Source organism: Lolium rigidum, chromosome 4, assembly GCF_022539505.1.
Source record: "Lolium rigidum isolate FL_2022 chromosome 4, APGP_CSIRO_Lrig_0.1, whole genome shotgun sequence".
Taxonomy (NCBI): Eukaryota; Viridiplantae; Streptophyta; class Magnoliopsida; order Poales; family Poaceae; genus Lolium; species Lolium rigidum.
The window spans coordinates 67,709,735-67,719,476 of NC_061511.1; positions in this window are offsets into that span (position 1 = coordinate 67,709,735).

Genomic DNA, 9,742 nt, shown 5'->3' on the forward strand with positions numbered 1-9,742 from the left:
GGGGTAGGTTTGTAACATCCCAATTTTTTTAAAATTTCAAACCTCATGCATTGCATTCATAAGAATCATGACATCGTTGCATTTTAGGAAAATTCAAATTCGTTTCAAAACCCCGAACCCTGAAACAGCACTATAGCCACTTAGGCATCTACGCCAACTTTGGTTTTAAAAGTATTTATCCTTGTTTTAAAATTGGTTCCAAAATGAAGATAATTTCACAAGGATTCCACCAATATTTTATTTGCATTTTTCGGAATATTTTTGGCGCCTCAAATGCATTTTCAAATAAGAGAAAGAGATAGAAGAAATAAAAATAAAATAAAATAAAGAAAAGGTGGCCGACCCAACTGGGCCGACCAGACGGCCGACCAGCCCAGCCGCGCCAGGCCGCCCCCGTGCGCCCCCAGCCCGCGCCCCCACCAGCGCGCCCGCTCGTCCCCAACCTCCCGTCAACCGCTCCCCACGCACACACGCACGCTCCCAGACCACCCTGGCCACCTCCTCCCCACGATCGCCCCTCCCCACCTCGCCTCTCCCCTCCCGTCCGAGGCCGCCCCTACAAAGGCCCCGGCCTCCTCCTCCTTTTCCCCCTTTCCCCCGCACCCGATACCGCCCCCAGGCTGCCCAATTCCTCGCCGGAGCCGACCATCGCCGCGCCGCCTCCAGCCGCCGGCCGCCGCCGCCTCGGGCCGGGCCAAGCCCTGCCGCCGCCCCCATCCGACGCGTGCCGCCGAGACGCACGCCGTCCGCGTCTTGGACGACGCCGGGAACCGCCGAGTCGCCGCCGTCGAGCACGGCCAGGCCGCGCCGGCGAGCTCACCTCGCCGCCGCCACGTCGCCGGCCACGTCCGCGCCACATTGCTGCCCAGTCAGCGCCACGTGAGCATCCCTCTTTTCTTTTATTTCCTTTTCCTATTCTGCCTTTAAATCTTAGCCATCCGTGTTATGAAGATCCAACGGCTTATAGAGGCTGATCCGCGTGAAGGGGTACGCACCAATAGGAACGCGCCACTTGTCCTGGCACCCCCTAGTTTTCGTTTAAATTGAATTGCGATAGTCCGCGCCTTGCGAAAATCATATCCAGAGATCCGTATGTCCAAAAATCACAAACTTTATACCGTTGGAATCCTAAAAACATGAGGACCATTTTGGAACAATAAAATGTGGACTTACAGAAGTTTGAGAATCATCCATATTTAAATGCCTAATAGGAATACTTCACCCATAAAATGAGATCTACATACCCTTTTTGGGTGATTCTTTTTGCATATGCTTGCAAATGTAACCCTCTGACCAGTAGTACCAAAACCATCATTTGTCTACTATAGCAAAACACTTTTTTTTCAATTAATGGTAGTTGCCCTTCGCTAGTGCGACATAGATGGTTCGCAATAATTCAACCAACCATAAAACTTGACCATGTCATCATGCATGTAGTGACAACCAGAGAACAATAAATGGAGTGTACTTGTGTAAATCTCATATGCATCTCATGTCTATGGTTGTGCATTTGTGTTTGGCATTGTGTTTATGGTGCTATGTATGTATGCTTGTAGATTGCGACTGTGACCGCTGCAACCTTTGTGACTGCGAAGATTGCAACTCCTCCCTTTGAGAAAGGCAAGTGACACACACCAAAAGTCCTAGTTTTAATTCTTGCACCGTAGTTTTTTTTATAGTAGACATGTCTAGGATTTATGCTTTTTGCTTGCTATTAAATCCTAGTAGTTTAGCTACATCACTCCTAGACTCCCTTAGCCGCCATTAAATTTAGTTGTTACCTGCTATGCCATGGAAAAAGTTTTGATAGAGGTTAAGGAAAAACAACTAAGTTTAATGAATTACCTGGGTGAACGGTGGAGTTATGGAGAGGGTGGCTGTATCAGGGGGAAGACCCTGGTGCTAGTGCACACTTGTGGAAAGTCACCCAGGCTTAAAGAGATTGTAGACAACCTTGCTCATTAGCTTTCCGTACAACCACATGCTACTATGGCTCTGGCTTGACAAAGTATGTTGTATGAACCCGGATCCTAGGGGCCAGGTGGTGGTAGAGGGATACTGTAGGTGGAACGGGGCCCTTAGGGAATGGTTCGGGTGATTACACACAGAAGGTCTCGGCCACGGTCTACACCTGTCCTTGAGCAAAAATGTGCATCGAGGTAGAAGGATTGACCTGGGCCATGTGGGTAAAGGTGTACAACCTCTCGAGAGTGTAAAATCTAAGTACTTAGCCGTGTCCCCGGTTATGGACAACTTGAGCGAACTGACAAGTCACTTGTTCGAAGATCTCCTCATCCCAATTTCTTAAATAAAAACTGGATGGGTGAACAAGGGTAGGAAGGTACATTGGGGCTTTATGTCACAACCCACTTTTTATACCCTGCATATTTTCAAGTTTTAAAAATTATGGACCAACAATTTTTTTTTATATATCTTGCTACCTAGTGTGCATAGCATATAGTTTGCTTAGAATTGTTAGTTGTATGTGTAGATAAACCACTTCTCACTCTAACCAACCTTAATACCAAAAAGAATTTTCAAAAATTAAAAGAGGGAAACTCTTCATGACACCACTAGTGAGACACCCCACTTTCAATTTCTCTTTTTAGAAATTTTTTGCCCTCTTCATCAAAAACATGGGTGCATGAGTGCACATACAACAACATGACACCCTTTTCTCTTCACTCATCTTGCCACCCCTTTTCTTTCCCTCTTGTTGAAGCAAACCCTAGGGAAGGGGGAACACTTCCCCTCTCCCTCTCATTCCCTCCTTTTGCTCTCTTTTTGTCTCTCGGTGGCCATGGACACTTGACCCCTCCCTTTTTCACCCCTTCTTTGCCATCTCCGGTTCTTGCCAAGCCCTAGAGGGACACTACCCCCTCTCCTACCCCTCTCTCTTTTCTCTTGGGTGCATGGCCGGGGCATGGTGTCATGCACCACCACTCAAGCCCACATCAATCCGGCCCACAACCCACCTCTCTTGGACCCTCCCTGGACTTTCCCTGCCTCTCCCCACGAGCCCAAAAACGTGCACCAGCCCACACACCAGGAGGCCATCGATCCAGGGACGTGCACGCCCTGGAAACCCTTCCCGCGCGCGCGCGCAGATGCCCGACGCGCTCGTCGCCTCGTTCCCTCTGCCCCGACGCCTCGGGAACCCACGCGCCACCTCGGTTCCCCTCCCTGCTGACGCCAGCGGCCCGACGTCATCACGGCCCCACCCGGCTGACGCAAGCCCTCGCGCGCCGGTTGGCCATCGCCACCGCCCCGGCCCCGTCGACTGCCCTCCCGCGCCTATAAAAAGCCCCTCCCTCACCACTCCGCTCTCACACCAGCACCACTCCACCCTTCCCACCTCCACAGACGCTCCCTGAGAGCACCCAGGGCGCTGCTCTGGGCTGCTGCTCGCCACAGCCCGCCACCGTCCGTGATCACCGCTCGGGAGCAAGAAGGTCGCCGCGCCCTTCTTCGTCGACGCCAACCCCTGCCCCTCCGTTCCATTCTGCCTTTGGTCGCCCTAGAAGCCTCACCCTGCTCCCTTCCCTCTCCAGGCTCGCCGGAGAGCGCCGCCGCGTCAAGACCTGCTGCCGGACGCCGTGACGGGGGAGGTGCTGCCGGAAGCCGGGAAGAAGGGGGAGACGCTGCCCGCCCGTTCTGCGACGACGCCGACCCACCTCGAACCCGCCGCCGTGCTGCCGCCATCGCCGGTGAGTTCCCCGGCCGCCGCCCGCTTTTTCTCTGCCGAGCACGGCCGCCCGATCGCTCCCTGCGTGGCGAAGGAGAAACGATGGCCCAGGGCCATCGGATCACCATCCCACGGCTGCATGGGCCATGCAGGCCAGCATGGCCATGCACAGCCTGGCCCACCCCGGGCCCTCTCTTTTTCATTTTTCCTTTTTCCCTTTTCTTTCCCTCAGCCGCGTGGACACCCCCCTGGGCCGGCCCATTTCCCCCACGGCGCGGCCCAGCTCCTTTCCCGCCCAGTTTTTTCGTTTAAAATTTGTTTAAACTTTTTCTGTTTTTGAATTTAAAACCTGTGAACCAAATTGCTTATAACTTGAGATCTACAATTCGAAATCAAATGATACCAACTGCGTTAGAACCACAATTTCAATATCTTTCACATGCCACTGGCCTCATATTTTTAGGATTTTTACACGAATTTTAGTGAAATAAACTTGCTCTATGTATTCTGTACACTCCACAAAAATCCTAAAATCGTAGAATTAATATTTTTGACTGATTCCAATTGTGTTAGTCTTGTTTTAATGTCGTCCATCTAAGAAAAATAATATTGGTCCCTTTTAGGACTAATTTTGGATCGTTTATAAAAATGGTATGTCACATAAAATGTTGTCCATTAAACACTTGTTTCTATTTGATTTCTGATACGTCTCCAACGTATCGATAATTTCTTATGTTCCATGCCACATTATTGATGATATCTACATGTTTTATGCACATTTTATGTCATATTCGTGCATTTTCTGGAACTAACCTATTAACAAGATGCCGAAGAGCCGATTCTTGTTTTCTGCTGTTTTTGGTTTAGAAATCCTAGTAACGAAATATTCTCGGAATTGGACGAAATCAAGACCCAGGGTCCTATTTTGCCACGAAGCTTCCGGAAGACCGAAGAGGAGTCGAAGTGGGGCCACGAGGGGCCGCCACCATAGGGCGGCGCGGCCCAGGCCCTGGCCGCGCCGACCTATGGTGTGGGGCCCTCGTGTGGCCCCCACGTTGCCCTTCCGCCTACTTAAAGCCTCCGTCGCGAAACCCCCGAGTACCGAGAGCCACGATACGGAAAACCTCACCGAGACGCCGCCGCCGCCAATCCCATCTCGGGGGATTCGGGAGATCTCCTCCGGCACCCTGCCGGAGAGGGGATTCATCTCCCGGAGGACTCTACACCGCCATGGTCGCCTCCGGAGTGATGAGTGAGTAGTTCACCCCTGGACTATGGGTCCATAGCAGTAGCTAGATGGTTGTCTTCTCCTTATGTGCTTCATTGTTGGATCTTGTGAGCTGCCTAACATGATCAAGATCATCTATCTGTAATACTATATGTTGTGTTTGTCGGGATCCGATGGATAGAGAATACTATGTTATGGTAATTATCAAGTTATTACATATGTGTTGTTTATGATCTTGCATGCTCTCCGTTATTAGTAGAGGCTCTGGCCAAGTTTGTACTCTTAACTCCAAGAGGGAGTATTTATGCTCGATAGTGGGTTCATGCCTACATTGATACCTGGGACAGTGACAGAAAGTTCTAAGGTTGTGTTGTGCTGTTGCCACTAGGGATAAAACATTGATTCTATGTCTAAGGATGTAGTTATTGATTACATTACGCACCATACTTAATGCAATTGTCTGTTGTTTTGCAACTTAATACCGGAGGGGGTTCGGATGATAACCTGAAGGTGGACTTTTTAGGCATAGATGCAGTTGGATGGCGGTCTATGTACTTTGTCGTAATGCCCAATTAAATCTCACTATATTTATCATGCCATGTATGTGCATTGCGGTGCCCTCTCTATTTGTCAATTGCCCGACCGTAATTTGTTCACCCAACATGCTTTTATCTTATGGGAGAGACACCTCTAGTGAACTGTGGACCCCGGTCCATTCTTTTATACTGAAATACAATCTACTGCAATACTTGTTTTACTGTTTTCTTGCAAACAATCATCTTCCACACAATACGGTTAATCCTTTGTTACAGCAAGCCGGTGAGATTGACAACCTCACTTCGTTTCGTTGGGGCAAAGTACTTTGTTTGTGTTGTGCGGGTTCCACGTTGGCGCCGGAATCCCTGGTGTTGCGCCGCACTACATCCCGCCGCCGTCAACCTTCAACGTGCTTCTTGGCTCCTCCTGGTTCGATAAACCTTGGTTTCTTTCTGAGGGAAAACTTGCCGCCGTGCGCATCATACCTTCCTCTTGGGGTTCCCAACGAACGTGTGAGTTACACGTCATCAAGCTCTTTTCGGCGCCGTTGCGGACCGAAGAAAAGTTACACCACAAGATTTCTATCTCCCACGTCAATCGCACGCCGACCGTCACAAGCAGCTCTTTCGGCGCCGTTGCGGGAGATCAAGACACGCTGCAAGGGAGACTCCACTTCTCAATCTCTTTACTTTGTTTTTGTCTTGCTTTATTTTATTTACTACTTTGTTTGCTGCACCTAAACAAAACACAAAAAAATTAGTTGCTAGTTTTACTTTATTTACTGTCTTGCTCTCTATATTAAAAACACAAAAAAATTAGTTACTTGCATTTACTTTACTAGATTCATCATGTTTCCTTTTAATTTTACCACAAAAGACATACCGGTAGGACGTGGGTCTATAGTTGGGAGAAATAATATAGAAGAATTCTTCAATCATGTTAGTATTACTGAAGATTTTGAAGATAGACACTTGGTAGAACTTGCACCTACCTATGAAATTGCTGCTGCTTTAGTTCGTATGTTGGAAACTAAATTTGTTAATCTCAATCCTATAATCCAACACATGTTTCTTACACTTGGTGATATGGAAGAAGGGGAAAAGAAAGATTTTGTTTTAGAAACCCTTCTTAGAGAATTTGGTGGTCTAGCAAGAGAAGCTAGAAAGGTCTTTGCTAAATTTAATATGCTAGGTTCTCATACTAATTTTGTTGGTCTCCTTGAAAAAATGGACATGGATAGAATAAGGTACACTAATAACATTAATGATGGTGGGGAGATCAAAGCACCAATACCATGTAAACTCCTAGCTATGAATGATGCACTAGAAAATAACTATGCTTGGCTTGTTCCCGAAAATTTGTTCGATGAGAGTAGCAAGCCCAAGACTAATGAGAAGGAGACGCTGAAACTTATGTATCCAATATACTATGCATGGTTGAGAAAACTCCAAACCCCGCTGTAGGTGCACCACCCTTCGATAATACTTGATATACACTTTCTGCGCCTAGCTGAAAGGCGTTAAAGAAAAGCGCTTATGGGAGACAACCCATGTTTTTACTACAGTACTTTGTTTTATATTTGAGTCTTGGAAGTTGTTTACTACTATAGCAACCTCTCCTTATCTTAGTTTTATGTTTTTTTTGTGCCAAGTAAAGTCTCTATAGTAAGGTTCATACTAGATTTGGATTACTGCGCAGTTCCAGATTTCTTTGCTGTCACGAATCTGGGACTAATTCTCTGTAGGTAACTCAGAAAATTATGCCAATTTACGTGAGTGATCCTCAGATATGTACGCAACTTTCATTAGTTTTGAGTTTTTCCATTTGAGCAAGTCTGGTGCCATTTTAAAATTCGTCTTTACGAACTGTTCTGTTTTGACAGATTCTGCCTTTTATTTCGCATTGCCTCTTTTGCTATGTTGGATGAATTTCTTTGATCCATTAATGTCCAGTAGCTTTATGCAATGTCCAGAAGTGTAAAGAATGATTGTGTCACCTCTGAACATGTAAATTTTTATTATGCACTAACCCTCTAATGAGTTTGCTTGAAGTTTGGTGTGAAGGAAGTTTTCAAGGATCAAGAGAGGAGTATGATATACTATGATCAAGAGGAGTGAAAGCTCTAAGCTTGGGGATGCCCCGGTGGTTCACCCCTGCATATTCTAAGAAGACTCAAGCGTCTAAGCTTGGGGATGCCCAAGGCATCCCCTTCTTCATCGACAACATCATCAGGTTCCTCCCCTGAAACTACATTTTTATTCCGTCACATCTTATGCACTTTGCTTGGAGTGTCGGTTTGTTTTCGTTTTTTGTTTTGTTTGAATAAAGTTGGATCCTAGCATTCACTTTGTGGGAGAGAGACACGCTCCGCTGTAGCATATGGACAAGTATGTCCTTAGGCTTTACTCATAATATTCATGGCGAAGTTTCTTCTTCGTTAAATTGTTATATGGTTGGAATTGGAAAATGATACATGTAGTTTTTGCTATAATATTTTGGATAATGTGATACTTGGCAATTGTTGTGCTCATGTTTAAGCTCTTGCATCATATACTTTGCACCCATTAATGAAGAAACACTTAGAGCTTGCTAATTTGGTTTGCATATTTGGTTTCTCTAGAGTCTAGATAATATCTAGTATTGAGTTTTGAACAACAAGGAAGACGGTGTAAAGTCTTATAATGTTTACAATATGTCTTTTATGTGAGTTTTGCTGCACCGGTTCATCCTTGTGTTTGTTTCAAATAAACCTTGCTAGCCTAAACCTTGTATCGAGAGGGAATACTTCTCATGCATCCAAAATACTTGAGCCAACCACTATGCCATTTGTGTCCACCATACCTACCTACTACATGGTATTTTTCCGCCATTCCAAAGTAAATTGCTTGAGTGCTACCTTTAAATTTCCATCATTCGCCTTTGCAATATATAGCTCATGGGACAAAAATAGCCTTAAAAACTATTGTGGTATTGAATATGTACTTATGCACTTTATCTCTTATTAAGTTGCTTGTTGTGCGATAACCATGTTCCTGGGGACGCCATCAACTACTCTTTGTTGAATATCATGTGAGTTGCTATGCATGTCCGTCTTGTCTGAAGTAAGAGAGATCTACCACCTTATGGTTAAGCATGCATATTGTTAGAGAAGAACATTGGGCCGCTAACTAAAGCCATGAATCATGGTGGAAGTTTCAGTTTTGGACACATATCCTCAAATCTCATGTGAGAATAATAATTGTTGCTACATGCTTATGCATTAAAGAGGAGTCCATTATCTGTTGTTCATGTTGTCCCGGTATGGGTGTCTAAGTTGAAGAATGATCAAAAGCGAGAAATCCAATGCGAACTTTCTCCTTAGACCCTTGTACAGGCGGCATGGAGGTACCCCATTGTGACACTTGGTTAAAACATGTGCATTGCGATGATCCGGTAGTCCAAGCTAATTAGGACAAGGTGCGGGCACTATTAGTATACTATGCATGAGGCTTGCAACTTGTAAGATATAATTTACATAACTCATATGCTTTATTACTACCGTTGACAAAATTGTTTCATGTTTTCAAAATAAAAGCTCTAGCACAAATATAGCAATCGATGCTTTCCTCTTTGAAGGACCATTCTCTTTACTTTTATGTTGAGTCAGTTCAACTATCTCTCTCCACCTCAAGAAGCAAACACTTGTGTGAACTGTGCATTGATTCCTACATACTTGCATATTGCACTTGTTATATTACTCTATGTTGACAATTATCCATGAGATATACATGTTATAAGTTGAAAGCAACCGCTGAAACTTAATCTTCCTATGTGTTGCTTCAATACCTTTACTTTGATTTAGTGCTTTATGAGTTAACTCTTATGCAAGACTTATTGATGCTTGTCTTGAAGTACTATTCATGAAAAGTCTTTGCTTTATGATTCACTTGTTTACTTATGTCATTACCATTGTTTTGATCGCTGCATTCATTACATATGCTTACAAATAGTATGATCAAGATTATGATGGCATGTCACTTCAGAAATTATCTTTGTTATCGTTTTACCTGCTCGGGACGAGCATAACTAAGCTTGGGGATGCTGATACGTCTCCAACGTATCGATAATTTCTTATGTTCCATGCCACATTATTGATGATATCTACATGTTTTATGCACATTTTATGTCATATTCGTGCATTTTCTGGAACTAACCTATTAACAAGATGCCGAAGAGCCGATTCTTCGTTTTCTGCCGTTTTTGGTTTCGTAAATCCTAGTAACGAAATATTCTCGGAATTGGACGAAATCAAG